The sequence below is a fragment of the Bidens hawaiensis genome, unplaced genomic scaffold (assembly GCF_021521415.1).
Source record: "Bidens hawaiensis isolate Kalapana, Puna unplaced genomic scaffold, B.hawaiensis_p1.1 tig00038549_1, whole genome shotgun sequence".
Classification (NCBI taxonomy): domain Eukaryota; kingdom Viridiplantae; phylum Streptophyta; class Magnoliopsida; order Asterales; family Asteraceae; genus Bidens; species Bidens hawaiensis.
Genome location: NW_027496768.1, coordinates 23,283 through 41,115, shown reverse-complemented (window position 1 = coordinate 41,115; position 17,833 = coordinate 23,283). Strand labels below are relative to the sequence as shown.

At 34.6% G+C, this 17,833-nt stretch overlaps 2 pseudogenes; both read left to right on the top strand.

Moving 5' to 3' along the window:
* The first annotated feature begins 5,989 nt into the window (after positions 1-5,989).
* On the top strand, positions 5,990-6,535 carry LOC143590421 (transcription factor bHLH147 pseudogene; annotated as a pseudogene).
* A 6,217-nt stretch (positions 6,536-12,752) lies between these two features.
* LOC143590420 (isoleucine N-monooxygenase 1-like) lies at positions 12,753-14,456 on the top strand (annotated as a pseudogene).
* Positions 14,457-17,833: the final 3,377 nt, after the last annotated feature.

Genomic DNA, 17,833 nt, shown 5'->3' with positions numbered 1-17,833 from the left:
GTGGCCGACATACATTCGCATGACAATGGTTTGTAAGGCGCCAGTCCCGGTGCCCTACGTTAGCGTTGGATTTACTCGTAAACACAGTTCTATTTATCAGAGTTAATTAAAACTTTTCGCGGAAATATAAACTTCAACCATAATATTACATATAATTTAAAATCGTGTCTTATCATCTCTTGTCTTTCAACATAAAAGCATCATTTAATATTAACATCATAGGTCTCCAGATGCCAGCTTCTTAGTCTTCCACCATGTGTCCTCCTCAAGCTAGTTATCTCATCCTACTCACCAGCGTGCATACTAAAACTGAGCTACGCTGAATGAGTTTTAGTTAATCAGGCCTCGTACATCACATTCACATACTTACGTAAATGCGTATCTGAAGATACATACCTTCATCTTTCCTTACATACTTACATATATACGTACATACATTATTTCTTTCATACTTGCATACATACATACTTTCATTATTTCTTTCTTACATACACATTTTAAAGAGCATTCTGCCCTATAACCTTCGCATATATTATTAGGGTCTGTTCCCTACATTCGCAGATATTATTAGGGTCTGTTCCCTACATTTTCATATATTATTAGGGTATGTCCCCTACATCGCAGATATTATTAGGGCTTGTTCCCTACGTTCGCAGATATTATTAGGGTTTGTTCCCTTTTTAACCATACCTTCCATCTGTCATATAACCATACATACCTTTCTTTATATAATCATACTTTCGTACATACTCATTTCATTACGTACTTTCATACATACATATTTCATACTAGGCATACTACACATTTCTTTCCCTGTCGATACATGCGATATCCGAAGATCGTTCACACACCGACAAGCATTCATTCATAACATTCATATATATTATTAGGGTCTGTTCCATTTTTAACCATACCTTCCATCCGGCATATAACCTACATACCTTTCTTTATATAATCATACTTTCGTACATACTCATTTCATTACGTACTTTCATACATACATATTTCATGCTAGGCATACTACACATTTATTTCCTTGTCGATACATGTGATATCCGAAGATCGTTCACCCACCGACAAGCATTCATTCATAACATTCATACATATTATCACATCAATAATTATAGCACACACTTACCATTAAGGTAAGTGTATTAACGTTCACATTGAGTATGCACACAGGCCCGAAAACATAACAAGGAAGTGGGGCTAGAAACTCACCTGAATGCAGTGATGTTCATCGTTAATGGTTATTCCTTTCTTTAGCTGTGCGTGATTAATTGTATAACAAATACACGTATCAATTAACTATCACTATCCGTATCGCGTTTCAATTTTAATTATAACCCTCGACGAACGGGGGTTCAGGGGCAACGGGGTTTTAGGGGCGACAACCCATAGCGGGGTCCAAGGGGCAGAGCCCCTAGCTGGGTTAAGCTGCCAGGTCAGCTTGAAAAAATTTTATTTTCATTAAATTTTCTAACATAATTTCCATTAGAATTCTATAATAATATTTTATTGTTAACTCATTAACTCTTTAAGGTAACTTTCATCAATTAATAAAGTCCAAGGGCTTCTATATAAGTAAACCATTCTTTTCTAAGTCCAGGGTTCTTTCTGTCATTCTTTCAAACTTATTTCGTTATCTAGTTCATTAACGTATGAGGCTTCTTTGTTATTTCTCTATTATAACGAATTGGCATAGCGAATGGCTGCTCATTCGTTATTTTTCCTTAAGGAATATGCATAACGAATGGCTGCTCATTCGTTATTCTTTCTTAACGAATGGGCATAACGAATGGCATAGCAAATGCAGCTAATTCGTTAGTTTTTTGTAACGAAATAGGGTTAACATTCTTTGACACCTCTTATCCTCGTACGCCGTTTTCCGGCGCCGTCGTCACCGAAAAACCAAGATCTCGCCTGAAAAGAGAGATCTCACCCGTTTTTCCATCGTTTTCACCGTTTCTCGTCCCGTTCGATCCAGATCCGAGTTAGGGTGACCCCTAAGCTCGTATTTTGATAGGTATATACCCGATTCCATCCAGATCTCGTGACTTTAACGGTTGAGGGTGTCGGGTCGTCGTTTCGCGACTGGATCTAGCGGTTTAGGATCCATATAATATCATAACGTGATTACCTCGGATCGATGCTCGGGTTTTCTTGGTTATTTCGGCTAGAGAGAGAGAGAGAGAGACTAAGTGTGTGTTTGGATCATGTATGGAATGGATGAGAATGAGATAATTATTGGATAATTATGGTACTTATACCATGGGTCATGGGCTTAAGCCTGTGGTTTTTCTTCCTTCCTTATTAACCCAAGTTCATCACCCATATTTATTTAACCCAACACAAGCCCATCTCATAATCACTAATATTATTATTTTATTAACCAAAATGGGAAACGAGAAACAGGATGTTACATGGTTTCACCGACAACCCATCTTCGATAACCAATGCCCGATTCGCATGGCAACGATTTAGACCTATCTTTATTGTTTTGTGAATTGTTTATATGCTATGACTTAATTGTTTATCTCATAAGAACAGTTTGCGTTTTCTCTTATATTTTATTATTGTAGTGTATTAAACTGGTGTTTTACTCACTCAACCTTGTGTTGACAAATTATTTGTATTTTCAACGCATATGTAGGTCATCGTGTGATTTGATTTAACATGATCTATTAAAGAAACTTAGGGTTTATTATGCTAGAGAAGAGATATCAAGATTTAATCTTATTTGAACTGTTTAGTTTCTTATTTGTTTTAATTATGGATGATGTATTTTGTTTATTTGGATTTGTTTTGAATATTTGAATTTAATTAATAGATATTGTCATTTTAATTATTGTATGATAGTACATTGAGGGCTGTGAGCAATCAGCTCACGCCCCAGCATTTCCGCCTTAGGTTTGGGTGTGACAGTAAAGTTGTTAAAGATGAAGCATGCTTTATAGTCCTTATTTCTAACGGCTACATCCACACACAATCTATACGTGTCCTATAACCTTACACTAGTATTTTTGTTTAAAACAAAATGTATTTATCTCCTACAAATTAATACCACTCATCTACAAAGTTATCTCGTATAGATTATGCAATTCGTATGGGACGTAGTCGTATAGGCAATCCAAAAAAATGGGTTATGATAGAAAGCAGAAGAAAGTAGAAACATATCATGACATATGAAAATAGAAATGATCTCGTATGTGGGGGGGGGGGGTACTCATATATACCTTCTCGTATTAAGTGGTCAACGGGTACTGACATAAAGCTGACATCTATATGACAAGAATGGTCTATACGAGTAGTATTGGTAGGGAAGGGTGCCCTAACAACAAAATGGGTGTCAGAATAGAGAAAGCCTACATTATTAGTATTCTATTAAAAAGGAAAAATGGTTAAAGCTAGGGGGACGGGATATCACATGGTAAGTTTCGATGGCTTTTTTTTTTCTGGTTTTAATGGTTTTTAAATTAAACTGTGAGCTAAACCGTTAGTAACAGTTTTTTGCCGCTAAAAACCGAAACCGAATCTTTGAAAATTTAAAACGACTGGCCAAAAGTTAATAAAAAAAATCAACCGTAAAATCAAACCAATGACCAGTTTGAACGGTTTTACGTACGGTTTCAAATAGAACAACGAACACCTATAAACTTATTACATGATTACCGAGCAAGGCTGTCTCCAAAAATTGAATACCTTGATCGAATCGAAATAAAAAGGCCCATAAGCCTTACAAATAACGAAATACATAAGCTAATTTTTATGAATGACGATTAGTTTTATAACAATAAACATATGGATTAGTGGGTGTGCGGATGTTTTAGTAATGGAAACTAGGTATTCCACCATCTCAGATGACAAAATATGACAATTAATCATGTTTTAATGTTTTCAAACCAGTTAAGTTGGTAAAAAACTATATATGAATCAAGATTATCTCTAAATTTATGAAGACACAATAAATAATTACACGTAAACCAGTTCCAACTGTCATCCATTTTAGCGTGTATTTATATGTATATACATATCATAAATCTATGTTATTATTTCCTTATAAATCAAGTATAAGGGTTAGTTATATTAATTGTAAACTTAAAGGTTAAAAGTGTTTTTGTTTAAACTAGTATTGAAATAAGTCAGGGACCATTCTTGCCATGTGTCAAAACTTGATTTGAAACACATTTGGCAACTGCGTCTCCTTCCGTCTCTGACTCTTATATATCCCGGCTGATGAACTTATTTGTTGGCGAGTGTTAAACACAAATTTATAAGACCAAATCGACCAATTGACAGTGTCATTTGACTCGGGATCTTTTACCGATAAATATATATACACATAAAAATTTTTTGACCCTCGAAAATTAAGTGTCTCGGCCGAATATGCGGCTCGCACACCCCTCAGGCCGGCCCTGTTACCGTGGTATATGTTTTCCACTGCATCATGTGAGCCCTTGTCTAGTTATTATTAACGCACAATCCCTTGGATAATATATCATACAATAAATCATAATCCATAAATTGCACGTGAATTGAAAATTGTTTTTTCTTTAAAGTACAACAGTTAATAATATAAATGGTACTCTCTGACCATCTTATTTAATTGCTGGATCCATTGTTAAGGAGGAGCAGTACATCTACAAATAAAGGCTACAATCTGGTTCCTAGGGTTCTATTCTTGTGATTCACCCTACAAAAGCTTTAACCCGTTGCTGCTATATTCAACTTGCCCTCCCCTTACAACAGTTAAGACTCATATTCATGCTTTATAAAACCACTAAAATGAATATCAACTTTCCTTTTAACTTGGGATATTTATTGGTTTGGATTTTTGTTTGTTTCTTTTTCGTTGTGAAGGTTGTCTCGGCTGAAGTCAAAACACATATGTTTGCCGAAGTTAGTTAGTTCAAAACCGAACTGAAAATCAAACTCGCATTTGCTTTAGTTTTTGTTTTCAAACGAATAAACCAAATGTTTTTTCTTTATATATTATTTTTAACATTATTTGTTATTGAATTTGGTATAATGGTGGACTCAGGACTAATATTGTATAAATGCCAAAACTTAAATAATAAACATTTGTTATTCAGTGTGAATCAAACTCAGATTTTTAAAACCAAAAGACCAACTTGGTTTCGGTTTGAAGCTGAACCGAAAACAAATATGTATTTTGGTTCGGTTTTAAATGCTTTCTATTCAGTTGAGTTTTCGTTTTAATTAGTTTGAAATCAAACAATAAACATCCCTACTATGGTATCTACAAGTCAAGGGCTAATATGGTAATTGACCCCACTATAATAACCGTGCCGGATCGATTTGGGTCTCTCGGATTATACCCGACTTATGCTCATCCCTACAGGAGCAAACATGTCTTATCTAAAGATGACAATGGGTCGGGTTTAGGTATTCCTAAACCCATACCCGATTATGAAAGCTCGTCCCAAATCCGTTGGGTTTAATGGGGAATCTCCCCTCGGGTTTTGTCAAAATACTTGTCAGGTTTCTATCTGTTTTTGACAAAAATATAACATACACACACACACACACATACTACATAAGTACACACACACATATATTTGTTATGTCGGGTACATCAGGTATATAATTGGATAAATTAGTCAATGCTATCGGATAATCGGGTATATTACATATCCCAAGCTTGTCCCAAACCCATGAAAATTTTCAAACTAGTCCCGAACGTTTTCCAATTATTATGTCGGATTTTCCGGTTTTCCCATCAAGTTTGGTTTTCATGACATCCCTTGTCTTACCTGCCGTGCACCCAACTAAGACCCAGTTAATGATATATTTTGGGGCATACAAACCAACCCTATTGTAATATAATCGAATTTGATCGATTCAAATTTTACACGGGTTATACTCACATCTGACATACACACACTCCTCTCTTTATATCCCACTAACTCCATCCTCACCTTCTCTCAATCAAAACAAACTTATTTTATTTATCTGAACTCAGACAATGATGTCATCAACGGCGATATCAAATAATCAGATAACGGACAACTCCTACAGACACCACAATTCCTTGAAACAGACCAAGAAGAGTAAAATGCAAAGGCAATCGAATAAGAAGAAGGAGATTAGGCCTTGGAGATCAAAAACACAAGAGCAAGTATACAAATCAAAACTGTTGCAACCTCTACAGCACGTCCGTCTCGGGTACGGCCACTCCAGTGGACGTGCAGTTCACGAAGTAGCTAACCGTGTTCTCGCGATAACGGCTAAAGGACGGACCCGATGGAGCCGTGCGATCCTCAAGTATAAATCTATGAAGCAAAGAACAAGCCGTAGCATCCGACTGAAGAAGTTACCGAGGGTGCAAAGGAAAGCACGTGATCTCAGCCGGTTAATACCCGGCTGCCGGAAACAGCCGTTGCTGGTTGTCCTGGAAGAAGTGGCGGATTATGTTTCTGCACTTAACATGCAAGTTAAAGTAATGGCTGATGTTTTGTCTGAGCGGTCGAGTTCCGGAGATGTGGATGTGAGTCAGTTCGGTGTTATCCGGTGACTATTGCGCTTTGAATTTTGTATTTTTTATTTTGAAAACAGAGATTGCAGTCTCTAGTTATGGAGTGTTAAAACTTTATTAAATATGAAATGAAATGCTAATGACATGTTATTTCATATTAATAAAAAAAAAGGTTTGACAAATAATACGAATTTAGTTCAAAAAATTTATTTTTTGTATATCGATCTTTCACGTTTCTTAGTTCTTGCCAATTACATCCAAATCACTAACCCCGTAAAATTTAATCGTTAAGTTATGGGTATACATGTCTTTTCACTCTTTCTTTATTATACTACTTATTTAAGTGAACTGCGGTTTTCGTCCTTGTGGTTTGTCCAAATATGCGGTTTTAGTCAAATAGTTTCATGTTTGCAATTTTCGTCTTTTTAGTTTCATTTCACTTGTAATTAAACCTGAATTTATTAACCTCGTTAAGTCTGGTCGTTAACCCATTTGCGTGCCTCTCATGTGACGACCAGTTTTGTTGTTTTTCTCCCCAAATAAGCCTCAGTCCTAATTCACAACTCTCCCACACATGAGGGCTGGGGTATATTTGGGGAAAAAGAAATGAAGGAACAAAATTTCCCCATACGTGAAGGACACACTGATGGGTTTAACGACTAGACTTAACGAGATTAGGGAATTCGGGTTTAATTGCAGATGAAATGAATCTACATGAATGAAAATTCCAAACATAAAACTATTTGACTAAAACCGCAGATTTGGAAAAACCACAAGGACGAAAACCGCAGTTCACTGAAATAAGTATTATAATAAAGAAAGAGTGAAAATACATGTATACCCTGACTTAACGATTAAATTTAACGGGGTTAGTGATTTGAATGTAATTGGCAAGAACTGGGAAACGTGGAGGGCTCATATGAAAAAACAAACTTTTTGAACTAAATTCGCATTATTTGCCAAACCAAAAAGACGAAAATGATTCTTTACTAAATAAAAATAACAGAAAAATGGTTATGAACCTAATGGACTAATGAGTTCGTTTATAAATGTAAAAATATAAAATTTATACCATCTAATGGACTAACTCTGGTTGTTTAAAAAAAAATTCGATGAACACTTGTTTTTTCTAGTACAACCGGTAAATTAGCTTTATTTAAATGTATAATGATAATTTTATATTGTTCCATACAGAAAAAATAATTTCTAACTCTTCGGATAATAATTAGTTACTAAAATTAAAAAATTATAAAAAACCATTTGTGTGCGAAAAATCTTCTATGATTAAAATAAAGCGAAAGTTTGTGATTGGTTGGTTTTGTTTCTCTCACTTATCGTTTTAAGAAACATTTCTCGCATTAAATTAATATATTTAACGAACATAAACTGTCACACCCTGCCAATGGAGGCCTGAGAGTTTCAAGGACAAATTGGTACCAAGTGTAAGCAGCGGAATATTATTGATAAAAATAAGTTACGACGTTTGCACTAAGTATTTATGACAAGGTGTAACTACACAACTATCTCTTCTCTGACACTGCTACAATCCCGAGGTTGGTTCTACTAATCTTCTTGGCATCTAATCTTCATTGTTCATGTTCGGCATACGCCTCTATCCTTAAGCATTCTCCTTACAAAGCTAATCCAAATTGCTAATCCCCATAGTACCTGAATACATGCTAAAAAGTGTCAATTAAAAAGTTGGTGAGTTCGTGAGTTTAGCTCACATACACATAAAACAGTTCATTTATAAAAGCGCGCAAGTTTGCGTGTATGTAAGTATAAAGCATGGTGCACATCAATCAAGTCCACAATCAAACCTGCAACTAGCATAAGTATCCCCAACTCATACTAGAAGTTAAACCGTCCCGGATTATCACCCTGCTAAAAGCAATAATCAAACACGTAGGTTATATGCCGCAACGATCCGCAGATCTCAGTGTGGTTTACCCAACATAGGGTCACTGTGCGTGGGGGTCTCCCAAATAGTACTACCCATACAAGTCTCCGACCCATTCTCTCGGGCCAATGATTGTGTAAAAGTTGGGACAAAATTTAGCAGTATAATACCTCTTGATAAATATCACACCATAAGTAAAACCAGCATGTATCCAGCCCAAAAAGTTTAAGTAAAAATGGCAGCACGAAACTCACCTCAGTCCGTATGCAATATGTATATGAAAGATAATCAATGAGCTTGCACTATGCTAGAAATCACCAAGTACGCCTAGTATATATATTAATCAACAATAAGTTATCGAAGAAATGTGTAAAATTCACTATTGGTAATGTGTACTGTTAATTCTAAGTGTTTTCCAACGCATTTGGTTCTCGATGAGTAAAGTTTCCTTTTATGGGAAGTTTGTATATAAATAACGTAATAAGATTGATGTTTTGTGTTTAGGTATACAATTCAACTTCTGGGAGTTTTTACTTACCTTGGTTCATTTGTCGGGTTTCGACAAATTTTTCATTTTTGGAAAGTTTGGGGTTTCAGTTAGGTTTCGGGTTACTGTATGACCATAGAAATTATACACATTTCATTGATATCAAAAGTTTAATGATCCTTACTGTTAAATCAGGTTAAAGACTTAGTTAATTTTGGTAAAATAAGTAAACACTAAAATTAAGGTTTTGTAAATTTGTACTTACTGTTAGAAATCGGAAACTTTATAATTTTGTATTTTTCAAGATGCTTGTTTGGTTTTATGTCGTTTTACCGTAAGTCATGTTTAAACGTTAGCTCTTGACAAAAAGGGTGTTGTATGTATTAAAAATGGTTTATATCGTTACCACAAAGTATTTCAAATAAAAATTTCTGGGAAAAAAATGCTTTTATATTTTTGAAGCACTTATGTCTTTATAAAGTGGGCTCGTTGCCGGTTTTAACGAAACAACGAGTTTAAGCTTGCAAACGGGTCGTTCTTCTAAACCCACTTATCCTTTAGTATCTTATAACTTATATTTAGTCATTTTAACTTATAATTTTCTGTATTAATATCATACTTTTATATTTTCAGTTTTTTTGAATATTAACTTGTTTCCAAAAATGCCCCTTCGATATATTTTTTAACAAAAACTCACTTTCGGTTATCAAACTTATTAAGACCTGCTATAATACATGAAAACAAGTTGTTCCAAAGTTCCATGGGTTTAAAACAGTATTTAGGACTGCACTAATGATTACGAGCACGGTTTTGGCCCGTTCAGGTTCTAGTTCGATTTTAAAGATGATGATTTGTGTAGAATGGTTACAGCTAGTTTCTATATCAGTAAAATAATATGTTTTGGACTGCAGAAAGAAATCATATTGTTACTTGTGCATGGCTTGTTTCTTATTAAAACGGGTTACCAGAGTGCCGGTTCGGATGCTTTTTAACACATGGTTTATAGGTATCTTTCGGGCTGATTTATTCCACGTTCAGAGTTTAAAATAAACATGTTTTACTTAAAACTTTCTGTTTTAAAATCAATATTTTCTATTTCATAGTTTCAGTTATATACCCGTCCTATTTTTATTCCAAGAATGCCCTTAGCCACGTTTATTGATTAAAAACTGATTCCTCACCACAAAACGGTTATGGACCAGTTATAATGCATTGAAAATGGCATATTAAAACTTTCATATTGATATTAGGGTGTTGGGAACCCAAACAGTGGCTTCGGTTTGGGCTCGTTAGCACCTTTATGTTATATTTTTAACAAAACTCAAGTTTGGTTATCAATCATTTTAGGACCTGTTTTAATACATTTAAATAAATTGTTTTTAACATTTCATAGGTTTAAAAAAAATGTATTAAATCTGCACTAACGAGTAAGAGTCTGGTTTTTGGCCCGTTTGGGTCCTAGCTCGGTTTAAAAGCAATGTTTCATGAAGAACAGTTTCCAGTCAGGTTATTATTCTTCAGTATATTATATTTAGGTCTGCAAAAATATGTTATAATATTATTTAGGTTGCACGGTTTATTTCTTAGTTAACGAGTTATCAAAATGTTTGTTTAAAAGGTTTTTAATACACGGTTCAGTATTAGTTTTGGAGGCTGGTCATTTAGGGGTTTTAAGGACAGGAATAAAGTGTTTTAACTTTTGGAACTTATGCTAACAGTCCAGAAGTTAATACGATTTTGGTTTTCAAATTAGTTCGTCCTTAAACGTGTTACCGAATGGCCGTTAATTTTTCCACGGTTTGGGGCTGATATTTTACAAGTTTAAGGACTTAAATAATTTGTTTAACTTTTAAAAAAATTATGTTAAGCATCCAGAAGTTAAAAATGGCCACTTATCAGTTTGGTTTTCTATTTAGTTCGTGATTAAACGAGTTACGGAATGGTCATTCATTTGGCCATGGTTGTGGGGCTGCACATGATGTAATTTTAAAAGTTCTAGACCAGTTATATGTTCTGAATGTTCAGTTTACTTCAACAAATTTAAATAATCAGTTCATATCTCGTTTGTTTGGTTCAAAACTGAGTTTCTTGTTTAGGGTTTTGTATTTATAAAATTATCAGTTTTGTATGGTTATGAGTTTAGGTACTTGAATGGTTTACTGACCAGTACATGATTTTGGTTCATCATGTAGATGGCTGGTCGTTCATAGGAAAACACCTGGATACTCGGAATTTAAACGAAAAGAATGTTAAACAATCATTCGCGGTTACCTCGAACAGTGAGCAGGTTCCACGGGTTTGGCTATGCAAGTTTCTAGGATAAATCCGTGAGCAGAGAAATGGAGATCAAGGCCGAGTTGTTGATCTTAGATGGTAACTCCGGTTCTTAAACTGAATTCGCGAGCAAAACAGAGCTTTGGTACTGTGATGCGGTTACCGGTTTATCAGAACAACAAAAGAATAAGGTGAGAATAGATTGAAACAATATGATTACCCGGATTTCTTGTTGTTCTTGGGCTGATCCGTAAGCTGGAAAACAGAATGTTAGAAGGGGGGGGGGGGCTGTTTTTGGTGTCCGGTAGTATTAACATGGAGGAATAGATTGTAGTTTGAATGGAACATTAACAGAACATGTATTTACCCAGAATTTCCTTTGGTTTGCTGGTATGTTTTTATTCAAGAAACAAGGCAGAGATTTCAAGAGATTGAATGGGAAATCAAAGGCGTACAAGCATTGGTTTCTATTGTTGAGTTTACATAGGAAGCTCTGATATGATCCTTTGCATGCCATGAGATTGGTTAAGTGCTCTGCATGAAGGTGATTGGGGTTGAAGGAAAACAAAATACGCATGAAACATGAGAAGAGATTGGGCAAAAAGGATTTGAGATATCGCAAAGATATTAGGAGATTTTATTTATTTATTTATAAAATTAAAACAATCAGGTCATGCATATAAATTTGGGGATCGGCTTAGAGATAGATCATAAGTATGTGTTTTAAATAATATATATAACATGTTATTAGTCTTGTTAATCGGTTGTCGTTTAGTTAGGTTCGGTGACAGTGTTGTGATATAGGTAACAGGTTATGTATTTTGGATACCTAGTATAGTTAAAGAACTGTTGGATAATTATTGAATGGTTCATATGATTTTGAAGTTATCGGGTTCTGGTTCATTTGGGTTAAACAGGTCTCGTTTTCGTTTGATTAACTTGGGCCGAGCCCATGTTATAAATTATGGTATTATTATCGAGCTTATTCGTATCTCCATCAGGTTCTATGTAATCATTGTGCCGATCCCGTTAGTTATCTCAATGGTTCGGGCAAAGCCTATTGATGTATGGTTCGCTTCGACTATTCAACCAACATCTCACTCAGTATTTAACAATAAGTTTTTCTCTTTTAAAATAAATAAAAAAAAATTAGCCCCATTTTTGAGGTTGTTACATAAACGAACAAACAAAATGTGTTCATGTTAGTTTGTTTATTAAGTAAATGAACATAAAGAAAGTTTCTGCCAAACAATATTTAAACGTTCGATTCGTTTAAAAGTCCACATCAAGTGATTGTCTCGACCTTACAAGACCTTCAAATTGAAATAAACTATATAGTAAAACCAAATTAGCATGTTCATATTTTATTGTGGTCATTTTTTATACATAATTCGGTCCTTTTTGATACACAGTTGGGTCCTTTTTTATTTATGCACAATTTGGACCAAATCAAATTTGTATTATAGAAAATCATAACAAACCCAATTATCAAGTTCAATTTTAAGTAACTTTCTATAAAACTAAACCTTAAACCTACCTCCATTAAGTCATTTCGAACTCACATTCAACATCATAAATCTTCATCATTACTAATAATGTCTTTAACTGTCACCCTACTCATCATCCCGTTCTATCTTGCTAGTAGGTTCATAAACTAGAAATCTTCAAGCAACCAACATTCATTGCCACCTGGTCCAACCCCTTTTCCATTAATCAGATGCACGTCGGTTTCTTCGAAATAAACCAACTTTCTGATGGATCCATAACCTCATGGACCAATATGACACCCCGATCCTTTGTATCCGGCTAGGACTTCAACCCACGTCATTGTAGGTTCGTCACAAGACCTTGCATGCGAGATCCTCGAAATACTAGATAAAATATTCAATCCCAAGCCTGATTTCTTGTTAGCCAATATGATAAGTGGCGGATTTCTCACTACAATCATGTCCCCGTGTGGCGAGCAATGAAGGTAGATGAAAAGAATCATAAACAGGGGGATGCTTTCACCGTGAGTACACAAATGGCTCCAACATAAACGGGACAAAGAAGCTAATCTATTACTTAGGTACATATGTAACCAAATAGAAAAACAAGATGCTATAGTTGATGGTGGATTAAAAAATATTCGAAGTGTGAGCAAACATTTCATAGGAAACGTATTGATGAATATGTTTTTCGGGAAAAAATTATTTAGGCAAGGAATGGAAGATGGAGGGCTGGGTAAGGAAGAAACTGAAGTTGGCGACGTGCTTTGTACCGTTCTGAAGTATCTTTATGCATTTTGCATCGCTGATTATTTGCCATGGTTAAGAAGAAAGACTGACTTTGATGGCCACGAAAAGATGACACGGAAATCAATTGAAATTGTTCGAAAGTATCAAGATCCATTGATCGATGAAAGAATTCAAATGAGAAGCAATGGGGCAAGAATGGAAAAATGTGATTTGCTTGATGTTTAAATTAAACATGAAGATCCTAAGCTTACACCCGAGGAGATTAAATCCCAACTTCTTGTATGTTTTTCTCCATCAATTACTTTATTATCATTCACATGCACATGATAATAGTGTTTTGTTTGGTACACTATCTATTTTACTTTTACACATTTCATATATGATTGCATGACTATCTTTTCCAAACTCATATTTGTGCCTTACCAAATTTAAAACTAATGGCTGCCTCAATTGATACTCTATCTATTGCGACAGAATGGGTAATCGTCAAGATGATCAATGAACCTATGATCCTAAACAAGCAGTCAAGGAGTTAGATCATGTTGTGGGGCGCTAAAAGCTAGTCTAAGAGCGCGACCTAACCAAACTCAATTACTTAAAAGCATGCATCAAGGAAAGTTTTAGGTTGCACTCTTTTGACCTTTTATCCCATCTCATGTTTAAATAATGAATACTACTGTTGGTGGTTACTTTATTCCAAAGGGTAGCCACATTATCCTAAGTCGACTTCGGATGGGAAGAAATCCAAATATGTGGGTAGACCCATTGCGGTTCAATCCGGATTGACATCTACACGGGGAAGGAAAACAAGGGCTTCTTTCGGATAATGACCCGAAGATGATCTCGTTTAGCACATGGAGTCGTGGTTGTCCCGGAGTAGGGCTAGGCCCAACCATAACTACAATGTTGCTAGCAAGGATGGTCCAAGGTTTTACCTGGGAGGCACCATGCAATAAGCGGTCCGCCGAGCTTCTCGAAACTAATGATGGCATTTCCTTGGCTAAACCACTTATAACAATTGCTAAGCCACGACTGCCTGGACAAATGTACCCTACATATTGATGGGAGAAGTATCATTTTCAACATGACATAGATGTATCTATCATATATAAATGTTGTTTGTATTTGATTCTACCAAAAATAAAATGTTATGAGCAAGAGAATTAATGTACCTTGACCCGATTAGGGGCTGTTTTTGTGTAGCAAGGAGGGATATGAGAGAGGTTGATTATGGTAACTTGACACTTGGCTAGGGTTAGTTTAAAGTCAACCTAACCAAACCATGGCTTGAGATTTATTGTGTGCTGCTTTTAATTATGTAACTAAGTTTAAAAACATTATTTATTTAATGAACCATAACAAGTAATTATTCACCAACATCTACATCTCTATTGGTTAAATCATCCATACTTACACACATATATGAACTACGTACATATATAATATGTATTATACCCGTCATAATAACATTTGATGATGATAATAATAACTAATGAATTAATAAAAATTTTCAATTTCCTTAATGATAATTATCCAGACATGTATTAAGGACAGTACATAATAAACCCGGTTAAAATATGTATATTGTACGATTTCTTGGTGTGTGATCTATTTGAGATCATATATGAATCATGCATATTGTGTCTTGGGCACAAGATTTACACAAGATTCAACATCCATTAAAGTAGACATTGGTGGACATCTAGCAACATCTCACTGCCTCTGATGATATAAAGACTTAACGTCATCCTCAACACCCATTTGTATAAGCCTTAGATTGATAACAATGGTGTATGGTACAAAATCAATTATCCTCCTGTAATAGATATCCAGTTGAGCATGAGACATGGCTTAGCGTCAATCTCATATGACGTTCAATCATTATGTTTCTCACAGAAATGTATTTGGCATAAATTTTGCCGGCAATGTTTTTTATGAATTAAAAATATGGGTAAATTTCAGTTACTTGGTTGAAATCAATGGTACAATTTCTGTGTAGATTATTTATTTGTGCAACTCTAAGTTTAATTTGTCTATGTAAATGCATGATAATGTGAATATTTAGGTATTAAAATTGTATTTTAAAAAGAAAAAGACCCATTAACTTATTAAATATATGAAAGGGCTTTTGGCTCAATTTCCATTGGTGACCTTGCAAACTTTTGGTCAGATTTAGGCCGTTAAAAAAATAAATACTAACAAAAACAATCTAATGTTATATAAGACGTCCCATTCAGGCTTTGATCCTTAGTTATGTAGAAGTTTTAAAATCAAGTGATGTGTTTAAACTTTCTAAACATGAAATGCTAATGACATGTTATTTTTGATATAACAAGTTAAGACTTTCTTGTTTTGGGGCGGTTAAACATTGAATCGTTAGTACAAAGTCAAGAAAAAAAATTGGTAAACATGGATAAACTTAGGGATTTCTTATCAAAACAATTTATTAGCTAGTTAATTATTATAAATTAAAAAAGTGTTTGGGTAATGTGACTTTTTTAACTTTTTAAAGAAGGGAAAAAGAGATTTTGATAAGTTAAGAGAGAGTAACTTATCAAAAGAACTTATAAAAGTCAAAAGAAGGTGCAAATAAGGAATCTCAAACATGGCCTTAAGCATTCAACACTCACTTGTAATAAAATAAATAAAAATTATCAAAATATGCCTTTTATAGAGTGATAAATCAAGAGTTTCATAGATGTTCGTTTTGTAGGACCTCCCGGGCCGCCATTATGCTTCGTCCCTGCTAGTAATAAGATGCTCACCCCTTCATAAATTATACAAGATAAGGTGAACATTAGGTATCAATCTGCCTTTTTTAGAGTGATAAATCAATAGTTTCATAGATGTTCCTTTTGTAGGACCTCTCGGGCCGCCATTATGCTTCGTCTCTGCTAGTAATAAGATGCTCGCCCCCTTCATAAATTATACAAGATATGGTGAACATTAGGTATCAATTTTTTTTTCAAAAACAAAATTTCTATTAATTTATTAAAAACCAAAGGGCTTTTAGACTAGTGGTATTCAGATGTGATGTAAGATGTCTTATTCTCATGAGTTCGTGGGTTTCTCTGTTCTAGACCCGTCGTGTAGAAGTGATATAAATTTACGCTAGCTTTAGAATGATACACACTCTTAAAAGTTGAAACAAAGTGACGCAATTACTTTGACCACTAAAATGAGTATATTATGTTCATGAACTATGTATCTTCCTGATGTGTAGTAAGACTATCATGTACAAACCGATAACATAGTACTGCTTTGAATTTTAATGGAAGTCAAATATTGCTATCATTGGGTTGCATATATGAAATTTGATTTTCTCAATACATCATTCATTTCAAATAATTCAAAAGTTATGAGATTTGAATGTACCTGAGATGATGAAGATTCAGCCTGATCACCAATCTTTTCCATAAAAGAAACATTTGCGTTCTCAATGTCTTCAGCATGGTTACTCCAGTCACACAAACCATCTTGGGGTTGTTGAGCCACAACAACATTTCCTTGGTTTCTAGGTTGAATGGCATTGTTTCTTGTTTTGATTGATAGGGGCTTGAGGAGGGATTGGTTGATTTCTTTGAAATGGTTGTTGTTGAGGGACAATTTATTGTTGGTTCTGTTGAGGGACAAATGGTTGTTATTGAGTAGACGTTCATGCTTCAACATACTCCCCCTAGGATATTGCTTAAACTAGGTTCTCTAAACTTCGATCATTAAGTCATCTTCAATAATTCTCCCCCTCAAGTCAACAGTTTCAGAATCTTCAGGCATTTTAATTAAATCAGAGCTCTTGCTATCTGAACATCCAGAATTGACATGTAAAACCGTTGAATTTTCTAAACTTTTGGATTTGACTGACATGACATTGTTATTCGAACTTTCAGAACATGACTCTTTTTCAACACAAACTTGATCGGATGAGTCATTTTTCTTAATGATCCAATGATACAGCTTTGATTTAGATCTTTTCACATAAAATTTCAAACATTCAAACCTTTTTACATCACCATCTTTCAAATCAACAATATCAACAACTTTTGGTTTCCCGAAACATTTTATACGGTATCGTTTTTTCTTTTAAAAGTTAGTTTTGGAGGATCCTTTGGAATAATTGATTTTACTTTTGAGCTCGTATTTTTAGATTTTGAATTTTGGAATTTTGGGTTTTCTGTTTTAAGAACATATGGGTTTCTTTTAGATGTAACAACATCTGATTTTGGAATGTAAGCAAAATTAGGACTATTCTTATAACAAGAAGGTTCCTCAGTTTGTTTACGTTTGTCCTTTTGAACAAAGAAATCCTTATTGGATTGATTTCGATACTGGATTTCTTTCTTGCTCTCAGATGTCGTACCACGAACGATTTCAACCTTATTAACTATTTTTTGGTGGTTTTCCAAAACCCAATTACCATGCTCACGCTTATACCCCCCCCC